This window comes from Equus asinus, chromosome 13 (assembly GCF_041296235.1).
Source record: "Equus asinus isolate D_3611 breed Donkey chromosome 13, EquAss-T2T_v2, whole genome shotgun sequence".
NCBI classification, from domain to species: Eukaryota; Metazoa; Chordata; class Mammalia; order Perissodactyla; family Equidae; genus Equus; species Equus asinus.
This window is the reverse complement of record NC_091802.1, coordinates 36,555,405-36,567,129: the sequence shown is the minus strand read 5'-3', so window position 1 is coordinate 36,567,129 and position 11,725 is coordinate 36,555,405. Positions and strand designations below refer to the sequence as shown.

General features: G+C 57.2%; 1 long non-coding RNA gene across 3 annotated transcripts; it reads left to right on the top strand.

Moving 5' to 3' along the window:
- The first annotated feature begins 426 nt into the window (after nt 1–426).
- Nucleotides 427–8,950, top strand: LOC123276371 (uncharacterized). Of its 3 annotated transcripts, XR_006512776.2 has the most exons (5): nt 528–615; nt 1,126–1,216; nt 1,832–1,972; nt 2,683–2,854; nt 8,317–8,950. It is a non-coding gene; the product is annotated as an uncharacterized lncRNA (long non-coding RNA). The 3 variants fall into 3 exon arrangements; XR_006512777.2 differs by lacking the exon at nt 1,126–1,216 and having other exon boundaries at nt 427–615; nt 2,683–2,912; nt 8,317–8,946; XR_011493797.1 differs by lacking the exon at nt 1,126–1,216 and having other exon boundaries at nt 514–615.
- Nucleotides 8,951–11,725: the final 2,775 nt, after the last annotated feature.

Below are 11,725 nucleotides of genomic sequence, written 5' to 3'. Positions count from 1 at the left end.
CCCTATTTCCTCTCCTATTGTTTGGGATAGGGCCCCCTTCAGAATGGGGGCAGGTCAGCCGCACGGAGGGAAGGATGTCCTAGAGAGGGCCAGAGCCCAGGAAAAGACCATGGCCCCCACCCGTGGTGACAGCTGGCAGAGCCCTCCCAGGACAGGATCTGGGAGGGAGGGAGTGCTGGTTTCTAGGCAGAGGTGTGTGGAGCTCGCTTCCTGGCGGTGGCAGAAGGCGATGAGTGTGTGTCCACAGGGGCTGGGAGGTGGCAGGTTTCAGCAAGAGGAGGCCTGAGCCACGCCCGGGCTGGTCCTGGCACCCAGTGCTCCTCCCCAGGCCTGCTGTGGACTCAGTCTGCGCACCACCACCACCCTGGAGAGAAAGGTTCAGGTGCCAGCCAGAGGGGTGGCAAGGGAGGAGGGCCAGAGGGAGTCACGGGTTGAGAGCAGGGCAGGGACACGGGAAGGATCAGTCCTGGAGTCAGGGTGGGAGGGGAGGGCAGGCGGCACGAACTGGGGCCTGGGTGGGGCCGGGCAGACTCTGAGGAACGTGCAGCTCGTCTGGAGTTTCTCCAGTCTCCGAGAGAAGGAGGTTACTGAGGAATGGACTTTCTGATCGCCAAGGTGGGAAGACTGGGCCTGTGGGGCAATAAGATTAAGGGAGAGGAAGGGCCCTGGGGCTTCTTGTTCCTGAGCCATTTGAACATGAGCTGGTGGGAGTGGAGCGAGAGCCCTGCTCTGCGAGTTGGCGGACGGACAGAACAGCCTTTAGTCTAACACCCCCAACATTCCCCAGACTCTTCCTAAGTATCAGACACTGTACTCAGATCTCTCCCTGGATTCCTCTTATAATCCTCACCATGACCCGTGAGGTAGGTCTTTTCACTATTGCCCATTTTACAAATGAGGACACTGAGACATGGAGGGAGGAAGTCCCTTTCTGTTGGAAATCTAGATGGTGCCCAAGAATCTGTAAGGAAATCAGGCAAAAGACGTCTGCAGAGAGCCCTTCAAGTCCATTCATTCATTCATTCATTCAACGGATGTCGATTCAGCAGGCTCTGCATGCCAGGTGCCACTAGGCAAAAGGCTTCCGTGATCAACTATGGTTCTCACGGTGGTCTTCTGCTTTAGGTTTCCCACTTTACAGCTGGGGAAACTGAGGCTCGCAGAGGTTACATCACAGCTGAGAGTTACGTCATAATAGATCATGGGCACATAGCAAGTAAGTAGCAAAACACGAATTCATTCCCGGGTCACTGTGACTCTTTGGGCGGGAAGAAGAGCTCTTGTTCTTGGAGAACATAAGCCACAAATCAGCTAGAACTGTGCAGGCAAACAGAGGTAGAGGGTGTTTCTGAGAGAAATCAAGGGACTTTCCTGCCTTCCTCCCTTCCTGTTTGTGCTCAGCTGTCTGGAATCAAGGTCTGTAACCCTGCCAGGAGGGGGCGCTCTGCTTAGCCAGGGAAACCTAGGGAGGAGCAGGAATTCTGTTTTTTTTTAAAGATTAGCACCTGAGCTAACATCTGTTGCCAATCTTTTTTTTTCTTCTTCTCCCCAAAGTCCCCCAGTACATAGCTGTATATGCTAGTTGTAGGTCCTTCTAGTTGTGGCATGTGGGACACCACTTCAACATGGCCTGATGAGCGGTGCCATGTCCGCGCCCAGGTACCAAACTGGCGAAACCCTGGGCCACTGAAGCTGGAGCGCGTGAACTTAACCACTGGGCCACGGGGCCAGCCCCTAGCAGAAATTCTTAAAAAACAAAATCAAGTTGTTGATGGAGCGGGATGGAGTCTGTTAAGCGCTTAGATCCTTCTCCCCTCTCTTTCTTCCCCAGGTGCCTCCTGACTTTGCCCACAGGGATTGAGTGCCTCTGTCATCTTTGTCCATCTCCCCAGCCCCCTGCTTCCAGCTGTGCTAGGCTTGGCCCCTCCCTCCAGAAGCAGGCTGCACCTGGTCCCACAGGTTATCACACCAGGTGACTTCCCTGCCCTCTGAGAACCTGGTGGCCCATCTCCCCCTCAGGCTGGCCCCACCCTGCACTGGTTTCCTGGAGTGGAATTCCCCCCAAGGGAGTAGCACTGATGGCAGCAGGATTGGGCCTTGGGAAGGTTTGGGAGTGGGAGTGAAAGGTGAGCCGGGAAAGTTCTAAGGGCCATCCCCAGGGGCAGGAATGGTTTAGCCCTGAGGTGGGGGAGGGCAAGAGTAGAGAAGGGACATGGGGGTAGGAGGTGTTCTCTTCCACGGAGCTGGCCAGGCTGGGGCCCCGATGCCTTCACCTTCTCTCTCGCCCTCAGGCAGGGACCGAGGGCCCTCAGCAGTGCTCCTCTGGGCTGGGCACCGGGGCCCCTGCCTTAGGCCCCAAGTGCCCCCTGTTCAGACCCTCTTCCAGCCAGACCCCTCTCTCCAAGAGTGAGGACTCTGGAAGCCAAGGGGGACTTGGGACAATCCCACTCCTAGACCCCAGGACTCCAGAACCCCTGCACGAACAGCCCTGAGCCTGCGGTCAAGGTCTACATGGGCTTTGTCCTTTACTCCGTCTTTCCTAGGCCGGACCCCTACAATCCCTAGGCCCCAGGATGGCCGTTTGGGTGGGGGGTAATGTTGAGGGGACAAGAGGAGAACAGACCATGGATGGTGGGCTAGAACCTCCAAACCCATGTGTATGAACTGCCTTTCCTGGTACAGGACAGAGGAGAGAGTTCCCGAGGCCGGGGCCTCCGTTTACTCTCCTACCCTGGCCGAGCCACCATCATCACTCCTATCCTACCTCCTCGAACCCTGAAACCCCAGGAGATGCCCATCTCCTTATCGCCTTTTGATCTACATTGGAGGAAGAGAGGCCCAAGTGAAGTGGAAGGTGAGGAAGTTCTTCTCAAAGTCCCACTGGCAGCCCTCCTGCTACAGCCCCACCTTCAGTACGTGTTTTTGGTATAAGCATTTAAGGGGTCGTTTTGGCTCAGAGTTGGAGAGGAGGGGACAGGGGCTCTCCTTTGCTTCTCATCAGCATGCTCAGAGTTGCTGCCTCTAAGAGGTGACATCATCTTGCCTTAAATGATCCCCTAGCCTCTCCCGAGACCCCTCCCTGCTCTTCCCAAGCATGTCCCCAGTTCCTGCCTGTGTCTCCCATTTCCAAGGGATATGCCCTAGCCCCCTTTTCTTCCCCCCACCCCCAGCCTCCCTAAACTGTGTGGCCCCCAGCACCCAGGGCCCAGGGGCCGGCAGAGATGGAGGGGAGACAAGCCCAAGCCAACTCCTGGGGTCCTATGGGAGGGAGAGTGTGGAATCTGGCCTCATCCACTTTCTCCCCAGCCTGTTGTCAGCTGGCCAGCCCCATCCCTGGAGCAAAAGTGCTTCCATGCAGGAGGAAGGGAAGGCTGCTCGGTGGGAGAAAGACGAAGCTGGTCCCCCCATGTGTCAGGGAACAAATTGGGCCAATTTGGTGCGATTAGTGAAGAATTCACATCTGGCCAGCAGAGTCCTCCCCCCACCCCCAGCCCGGCCTGGCTCCTGCTCCCCATTAGAAGCTATTTTCTCTGACGGCTCCATTTGTCTCTGTAGTGGGGGACTTGACAGCTCCCTGGCCAGCCTGGGGGGCCTGGTTCTGAGTGAGAGGCCCAAGGCCAGGCTGCTTGCCTACCCCCTTGACCTGATGCTACAAGCGATGCCATGCTCCAAACAGGGCCCAGGCACCTGTATGTCCCACCTGTGTGTGTGTGTGTGTGTGTGTGTGTGTGTATGTGTGTGTAGATCCACAGCTGGGCGGGGCCTGGGAGCATCATTCTCTAAGCTTCCCCACCAGATCTCCCTTGGACCTTGGTTTCTCATTTTGCACAATGATGGTTATGCTTTGAGATCAACAGAGATGTGTGTGTGTGTGTGAGTGGTGGGGGGAGGCAAGGGTCTGCTGTTTCCTAAAAGGAAACAGCTGGGCATGTCTAGGGGAGGGCCTGCCCCCACTTGCTTCACCCCTTCCCTGCCCCTCCCAGAGACCCACCGCTGCAGCTACCCCTCAGGAATGCCTATGGCCGGCTGTTGCACAGCTGGAAGGCTCACCCCCAGAAGTGACTTCAAGGTAGTGCCATTGGGGGGTGTGGCCTTCAAAGCCTTGGGTCTTCCTCTGCCAGCAGTGACCCCAGGTTGCCTGTGTCAAAGGCAATTTGGGGCTATTTAAAGGAGCTTGACCTAGAGGTCACCTGGGCAAACCTCTTCCCTGGGGAATTACCACCAGATGGCAACCTGGGGCTTGTCTCCTGGAAGGTTCTCCCCAGTGGCCTGGGAGCGCCAGGGCTCTGCTGTTGCCTGGAGTGTGTGAATGGGGGCAGGGGTCCAGGACCTCCGTCCTCGTCCTCGGATGAGAATTCTCCTGGAAGAGGCATAGGTGGGGGAAGGGGTCCTAGCCTTCAGCAGAGAGGAAGGCTGCTTTTCCTGGTGATGTCATACGGTTTTGGTGGGAGGCAGTGGAAGCTTCTCAGGCCGCCAGCCTTTTTCCATTGCCACATGGATACCTAAGGAAAACCAGGCGGGGTGAAAGGAACCAGGCGTCTGTGATCTCTTCAGTCTGCAAAACTGCCTGAGAAAGGGTGACCAGTTGTCTCAGTTTGCCCCAGACTAAGGGGTTTCCAGGGATGTGGGACTTTCAGTGCTAAAACCAGAACAGTCCTGGGCAGACCAGGACAGCTGTTCACCCTACCTAAGCACAAACCCCAGAGACCAGGCAGAGGGATGGAGGAGAAACCAGTTCTTTTGAGGTCTGCTGCCTAATTTCTTATCTGATTGTATTTCATCCTTACCTGATTTTAGCCTGAGGCCTTATTATTATTTGTAGGTCCCCAGCTTTCTTTTCAAGGTAATGCCTGGGGTGTTACGAGGATGTCCTGACTTGGAGGGCCAGTGGGGCTGGGGGGGTGGGTAGCTTGGGAATTCTTCTCATTCATGCTGGGGATCATGGCTGGCCTGCTCTCCCAGGGCACCGACCACCCAGCACCCATCTGTAATTAACAGACAAACCTTCAGAACATCTGCTGTGTGCGGTTTCTGGAGTTATTATCCCATTTCAGAGATGGAAGAACTGAGATGGAGCCGTTGGCCCCAGGGCTGAGTTGGGGGAGAGCGAAGCAGGGTCTCCTAGTTATCCTCCCCCAACGCCCGCCACCTCACTCCATCTCCTGTTCAGGCAAAGACCCCTGTTTTCTTGAGGTCAGGAATAAGCCCTCAGCCCCAAGTGGGAGAGAGCCTGCTGCTCCTCCCTTGAAAGTGGCCTCAACCCCACTCCCCAGACATTAATTACATAATTAACTAAGGATGGAGGAGGAGGAGGCAGTCACCCTGGCAGGATTCCAAAGGCAGAGAAGGGTTTCAGAAAATCTAGATATGAGGCCAAACTGCTACCTGCTCTCAGAGCAGCGCCTGGTGTGCTAGACACGGAACCTGAAGAAGCCAAGATGTAAGGAGGTGTCTGAGGGGCCCGCCAAGGGAAAGGAGAGCGGGGGGCAGAGCTGGGCCTCTGCTCTCCCGGAGTCGGCCTGCTCTGGGCCTGGTCCCCACCTGCTCCTGCCCTCACCGACCTCTCCTCCTCATGCCTCTCCCTCCTCAGCCTCTCCCTCCTCCTCTGCACAATTGCCCAGGGCCCTTGGAACCCAAACAGACAGAGGTGGGAAGCAAGAGCTGAGCTTGCACTTCACATTGAGCTTGAAGTGCCAGTTTGCAGAGGGACTGGAAAATTCTCAGGAGGACACTCTGCTGGTTTCCTAGTGGGTCTGATGACCCTGGGGGCTACTGTGGTATTTGGGAAGCTGCACAATTTAGGGCTTGATTGCCCATCTCTTTTTTCTGGGCTGCCCCAAACGACCCTTTCCCAGAGGGCTTGGGTGGACAAGCTGACCCCAGGGGGATCTGTCTTCCATGAGGGGGTCCCTTGCACACTAGTCTGGCAGAGTGGTGCTGGGCCCTGGGGGGAGATCGGCTTTGGGGCAGCTCTTCTTTAGGATGAGGATCCCTCTGTGAAGTCCCTCTCAAGTCCTGTTGGCCTTCTTGGAGAATCCCGGGGCCTAGGGATGGAGGGGGTGCATTTCCACCACCTCATCAGAGAGAAGGGCGCTCCCCCGTCCTGATGCGTGGGCTCCATCTGGGGGAGCCTGAAGGTGGAGCGCTTGCCTGTTTACACCCTGAGTTTGCTTCAAGCCAAAGGCGACTTCCTGTTTCCACCAACGGGCCCCAGGGGAGATCAAAGGCAAGGGCCGTGAGTTCAGGGAAGAGGAATTGAAGATGGCCAGTCTGCCACTGTGTAATGGAAGGGTTGAAATTTATGTGGACAGCTGGCGCACGGGGAGGACACAGGGGACAGAGGCCGAATTCCCAGGGCCCTCGGCCAGGGTCTGGCTGTGCTTATGCTGTCATGACCCCTCCTCCAGGAAGCCCAGGTCATCTCTCCATCTCTCCATCCCTGAATCCTGACCTCGTGGCGGAGGCTGGCCCGCTCCTCCTCTGGCCCCCCCACAGGGTTTTCCTGGTTCCTCTCCCAGCAAGCGGCTCCCTTCGGAGCATGGGCCGCAGCAAGACAAGAGACGAGGAGCCGCGGTGCCCTGGGCACTCCCCTCGCGGCGGGCCCGCCCCCACCTCTGCGCGGCGGGCTGGGCGGAGGGACCGGCGCCCCGCGCGGGGCTCAGGCGCGGCGGCGGCTGTCACTCACGCACTCACGCGGGAGGAATGCAGACGGCAGGGCTGCCCTGTGGTCACGTCTCCGCCCCACCGACGGAGGTAGGCGCCCAGGTACCCAGCCTGTGGGCCTTGGGAGCCCGCCAAGCTGCTGATGAAAGGCGCTGCAGATTAACCCTTTCTTGGCCGCACCCGCTCGCTGCCGGCGGCTGCCGGGTGGTCGCCGACCGCGGGGGGCGAGAGGCTCCAGCGGAGGCTGGGCGCGCCGGCTAATGAGTGGGCGGCCTCCGCCTCCGGGCGCTGGTGGGAGTCCCCCCGGTGGCCTCAGGCTCCTTTGGTTCCAGGGCTGACACAGCTAAGACACCGGACCCCCAGTAACAGATGATAACTCCTCCCCCACAGAGATTCTCCACTGGGTGCATGCCTGCCAACCTCCCATGCTCATGTGCCCTCTCTAGAAAGTCTTTGTAGCTCAAGAGCACAGGACAGTGAGTCCAGAAGTTCATGTATTCATCCCACACACACATCTGAAGAGCTGAGAGGGTCAGCTCAGCTGCTGGACTCAGGGAGAGTGGACTCTAAGTCTCAGTTTCTCCAATCTGTGGAGTTACAGGGTCGGGAATTCAAAATGTGGGGTTATTTATTTGCATCTGTTTTAGTAGCAACCTACATTTCTCCCCCAAGCGGACTCTCAGGCAGATGACTAGAATATAAATCAAAGTGGAGAGTTTCTGGTTGGAGAAGGGGGTGAGGTCCCCTTTTCCCTCCACCCCATCTCATGAGAACACCTAGGGAGGGTTCCTGAGAACAGTCTGGAAAACCCTGAGATCCAGGTATGGTAGGAGATGCTTTCCCTGACAGCTTTCTCTTCCTTTTGTCTGCTTCTACGGGGTGATGGAGATGTACCTCTGTTCTGTGGGCAACCAGGCACTGGCTCTGTGTCCAGGGCCCGCTGTGGGTCTGGGGGCTCTGTCCTGTGCTCTCCACGGAGGGCCCTGCGTCCCACCTTGTGATTATCATTCAGGGGCAGTGTCCTGGGGCCTGCGCTCCCTCTCTGTACCCAGCATGTTGCTGGACTCAGTGCCTACCCACCAACCCTGTGTGTCTCCTAGACTCTCTTTCTGTTTTGCTAAGAGTTCCAAGAATCCAGGGGCGCACAGATTATCTGGTAGGCAGGGTGAGGACCGCGAAGCTCTCACAGTTCCCATCTCTCCCTGCTCCCCTCTGCTCCACCCCTAACTGCAAGTGAATCTTCCGGAGGTCAAAGCACTCTGTTGACCCTCACTGAATTGGGCCATGGCCTGGGAGCTCCCAGATCTCTCCCCCATCTTATCCAGCCTCCCTGGGGAGCCTCCTCCCCACCTATGAGGGGCTGGGAGCTCGAAAGGGGCAGGAAGTCAGAGGGCCAGTAGGAGGCTGTGCCAGGTGGGGGCAGGAAGCCAGGAGGCCCGGTGCCCAGCTCTAACTTCCCCCCGCCCACCCACTCACTTCCCAGTGGTCTCCGTGAGCCTCACCACCCTGGGGAAGCCATGCCACCCTGAAGCTGGGTTTCTGGGAGGGGCAAGAGAACACAGGCTTTGGCTATAGTAGGAGAAGCAGAGAGTGGACATCAGGAAGGACTACACGGCCAACCCACATGTCCAAATATAACTCATCTCCCTCAAGGACTGGGCCTTGTGTGTGCCTTATCCAGCTCAAAGGCGTCACCAGCTCCAAGACAGCGTGACTAGAATTTGGAAGTCATCCTTCGTGTCAACTCCCTACACCGTCCAACTGGCCACCAAGCCCCATCCTTTCTGCAGCATGAGTGGTTTGAAAGTACCTGCTTTTCTTTATACTCGGATTGCTCCAGACTCAACTGAGGGCTTTTTAAGCCAGTCCCTGAGACTACTGCAACAAAGACTGGTTCCCCTGGCTCCAGGGGAGCACACCCCTGACACCCCCTCCCCCGTCCTTCCTCTGTGCTGCACTGAGAGGCAGTTCAGAACACAGGTTGGAACATGCCACTCTCATGCTCAAAAACCTTTGATGGCTCCCCATTGCCAGCAGGATAAAGCCCTAACGTTGCCTGGCATTTACAGCCTGCCCTGATCTCGTGCCAGCCTGGGCCCCCACTACACGCTTCACCCCCTTCCACTCCAGCCACATCCAGTGGCTTGTTTTGCCCGAGTCCTGCTGAGCGCTTTCATGACGACCACCTTGGCTCACAGACAGGCTTGTTCCCGGCCCTTACGGTGTTGTGAGGGAGAAAGATTAATCACATAATCCCATAAATAAATACATCCTTACAATCTGTGTTAAGTTCAGAGTGTCTTTAGGAACTCGAGGAGAAGTTATAATGGGGTGTGACAGGTTTGGACTGGGGACTCAGAAGGCGTCCGGGCAGAAGAGGCAATTCAGGGCACTGGATTCGAGTTACCTTTTGCTTTACCCTCTGATGCTTGGGGAGTTTATCTTCGATTTTTTGTCAGGACGAACTTCCCCATCTGCACACCCAGATCTCTTAGCATCCCTGCCTCGCTTGTATGTCATTCTGTCTTGAACTGGAATCTGTCTCATGTGGTGGCCCCTGGGCTGTGAGCAACCGAGGGAAGGGTGTGCCGCTCCTTCACGCTTAGATCACCATCATTCAGCACACAGTAGGTATGGAACGTAGTAGGCCTTTATGAAAGTGTTAATATTTTTGAAGTGAGCATGGGGAGACTTCTGCAATGAACACAGGTGGAAGTAGACCTTAAAATGGGAGATATTCAGTGAGGTTTGGCACAGAAGCGAGGGATAGGAGAGATGGTCTTAGTTGTCCCCTCTCTCTAAAACTCTGTCCTCTCTCTGTCTAAATGACTCCCAACAGATACTTCCCAACCTGCCTCAGAATCCTCCCAGTTCTGGCCTAGGAATCAGCATTCCATCTGGCCCAGCTCCCTTCCCCCGAGTCCCCGACCCCGGACTGATCCACATGTGGATAGAGAGGGACTGGGGAGATTGCTGGGGATGGGGCTCTCTCCCTGCTGGGGGACTGGGGACTGGCGTTAGAAGCCATGGGTGTTATCAGCTCCGAATCTGGGCTCCCTTCACCATCCCCCCATGGTCCCCACCACCCAGGAGCACCCCCTGCACCTCCCCTGCGGGCTGCTCTGCTGGCCTGACTGCAGGTCTAGGGAGGAAGGTGCCCTTCAATCCCTTGGTTGCATCCCCACCACTAAATGCTGAGCAGGCCCCCCCTCCCCCGCCGCCCAGCTCGTGGGGGGCAGAGCACAGAAGGAGAGAACGGGTCAGCCTGGCGGCTTTGAGGACGGGATGGAGGAGGAGGGCCATTGGTCTGGGAATGACCCTAATCTAGAGGCTGCATTTCCACACACACTGCCCTCCCCCTACTTCAGCCTTTTCCAGATCACAGGGCAGCAGGCAATTCCCCAGGTTTTCCAGTTCTCTCCAGCTTCCCTGGGGACTTTCCCATTAGTGGAGCATTTTGGATCTGAGCAAGGAGTAGGGTGGGACTGTTGAACCCATGAAGGTGCCAGGCTGCCCCATCAATTCCCAGCCCAGTCGCCTTGAGCCAGGTTCTTGGTGTATGTTCCCCCTTCATGAATCTTCCAGTCTGATGGAGAGGGCCTAACCTCTGCCTCAGGGAGCCCCCAATCTGAAGGTGGAGACCCAACCTCTCTTGTGAGGATAATCCCAGGGTGCTGAAGGTCACAGGATGAAACCAGGACATAGATGCGTAGCCCGTCCATGGGGGTCAGGAGCTAAGGCGCCCCAGCAGGCTGTCCGGATCGGGCCTGTGCCCTCACTTCACGCCTTTGCTTGGAGGAGCTGTGTCTGGTAGTCTCACTGCTCTCTCTAGCTGCAGACACCAGGTGAGTGGTGGTGTTGGCAGTACAGGTGGCAGCTGGCAGGTGGGGAGAGCGGGGGAGGAGGAATGTGCCCCAAGCCCGGGCAGGATGCCACCGGACAGTCTCAGGAACCCCACCCTCTCCTTGTGACCTGCTCACCCCATTGCTTGCCTGCCCCGCTCCGTCCTGGTCTCCATGCCAGGGTCACAGCCAGGTCCTGGGTTCCAGGTAGCCATTCCCTGGAGGAAACCTGGCCGCTAGACACAAAGGACATCTTGTGGGGCATTACTCATTGCCACAACTGTCATTTTAGGAACACTGACCCTGGGCTGGCTTATTTAGTCCTCACAGCTAAATACTGTGTTACTCCCATTTTGCAGGTAGGGAAACCAAGGCTCAGGGCGATAAGGTCACTGATATGATTTACTTTGTGCAGCCTGACCCGGAGAAGCCGTGGACGGGGGATCCTGAGGGGCAGAGGAGGAGGCCATCTGGTGGATCCACCACTCCCTGAGGTTGAGACAGGGGCAGGGCTTCAATCAAAGGGTCCTTCTCAGTCCAGGAAGGAATTGTGCCCTACAGAGAAGGATGAGACATGGGCTGGGAGTGGGGACAGAGGCACAGCCGGCCAGCAAGCACCCCAGAGCCAGCACCCCACAGGGTGCCAGGGACCCTGCACAGGAACAAGCTCTGCCCATCTCCTCGCTCACCCTTCCTGAAGCTGAGGGAGCATGTGGGGAAATGGGGGCTCCCCAGAGCCCCTGTTCTCAGCAGAGAGCTCCCCCTATGCCCCATGTGGCAGCCCAGGTGTCCCTCTTTTGAAGGCCCACAGCAAGCGTCCCTGAGACCCCCATAGGCTTTATGGTTCTCTCTTTGGTGATGCCTCAGAAGACGCACAAGAGCCCAGACCAGCGAGTCCGGGGAAGGCTACCCAGCTTTGCTCTCCCATCTGACTGCTCCCTTCCCGCTCTCTGCTCCCTCCCCACCGGCTTCCCTCCCAAACACTCAGTCATTCATTCCCCAGACCACCTACAAACCACCCATTTGCCTGGACCACACAGCTCCTCTGCCCAGCTCAGCTCTCAGGGATAATGGCCACCCCACCCCCACCCTTCCAGGACCCACCCCCAAGCCTAATTACCACCTTGGCACCTCCGGGGCAAGGGGGGGCACTGACCTCCGTTTATGCTTGGAAATCTCATGGGCACAGGAGGTCTGTTTTCTTCTGGACATCAAGGGGC